A 1,477-nucleotide genomic window follows, 5' to 3' on the forward strand; every position below is an offset into this window, starting at 1 on the left:
CCTTTGACTTTGCACGGACGGGCTTTGACCAGTGGACCTCTCCACCCGGTTGTGTTAGGTCGGCCCAGAGGAACACTTTGGAGCAACATCCGGGCCAAACCCACAGCTACATCCACTCCATGTAGACCCGACGTGTCCGTTTCCCCCCTCCAGGTGCCGGCGGCGGCGGCGTCCGTGAGGGGGGGGGCACACCCCGGAGACCCGTGCTGGGCGTTTGCAACCGCCTCAACACTTCCAGATTTGTGAGAGGCCGCCTACACAAGATTTGACGGTATGCTAGCCCCCGGAGGCCGCCGGCCACAGTCGTAGACGTGCGAAGAGCAATCCGCGTAGAGGGAAGTGTTCAGATACTTCTCCATCACAAAAAATTATGAAAAATTACCATCAGTCCTATAGCACATGTGCCCATGTTGTGTAAAAAACTCATGATTTTATCGCGCTCCAAGTATTTAATAATATTCACGCTGCATCGTTACCACAGAACGTCTACTACCGTTTCATTGCCGTCCGTGAGGGGGGCCACAACCCGGAGACGCGTGCCGCCTCTTCGGACATGCCACAACACCACCCCGCATGTATGAGGGCCCGGTACGACGCTCCGGTGGCATTGCTACCCCCCAGGGCCCCCGTCCCGGCTAACCCTGTAGCGTTTGACCACGGGATCTAGCCCTTTGACTTTGCACGGACGGGCTTTGACCAGTGGACCTCTCCACCCGGTTGTGTTAGGTCGGCCCAGAGGAACACTTTGGAGCAACATCCGGACCAAACCCACAGCTACATCCACTCCGTGTAGACCCGACGCGTCCGTTTCCCCCCTCCAGGTGCCGGCGGCGGTGGCGTCCGTGAGGGGGGGGGGCACACCCCGGAGACGCGTGCTGGGCGTTTGCAACCGCCTCAACACTTCTAGATTTGTGAGAGGCTGCCTACGCAAGATTTGACGGTATGCTAGCCCCCGGAGGCCGCCGGCCACAGTCGTAGACGTGCGAAGAGCAATCCGCGTAGAGGGAAGTGTTCAGATACTTCTCCATCACAAAAAATTATGAAAAATTACCATCAGTCCTATAGCACATGTGCCCACGTTGTGTAAAAAACTCATGATTTTATCGCGCTCCAAGTATTTAATAATATTCGCGCTGCATCGTTACCGCAGAACGTCTACTACCGTTTCACTGCCGTCCGTGAGGGGGGCCACAACCCGGAGACGCGTGCCGCCTCTTCGGACATGCCACAACACCACCCCGCATGTATGAGGGCCCGGTACGACGCTCCGGTGGCATTGCTACCCCCCCCCCAGGGCCCCCGTCCCAGCTAACCCTGTAGCGTTTGACCACGGGATCTAGCCCTTTGACTTTGCACGGACGGGCTTTGACCAGTGGACCTCTCCACCCGGTTGTGTTAGGTCGGCCCAGAGGAACACTTTGGAGCAACATCCGGGCCAAACCCACAGCTACATCCACTCCGTGTAGACCCGACGCGT

Source organism: Triticum dicoccoides, chromosome 2A (genome assembly GCF_002162155.2).
Source record: "Triticum dicoccoides isolate Atlit2015 ecotype Zavitan chromosome 2A, WEW_v2.0, whole genome shotgun sequence".
Classification (NCBI taxonomy): domain Eukaryota; kingdom Viridiplantae; phylum Streptophyta; class Magnoliopsida; order Poales; family Poaceae; genus Triticum; species Triticum dicoccoides.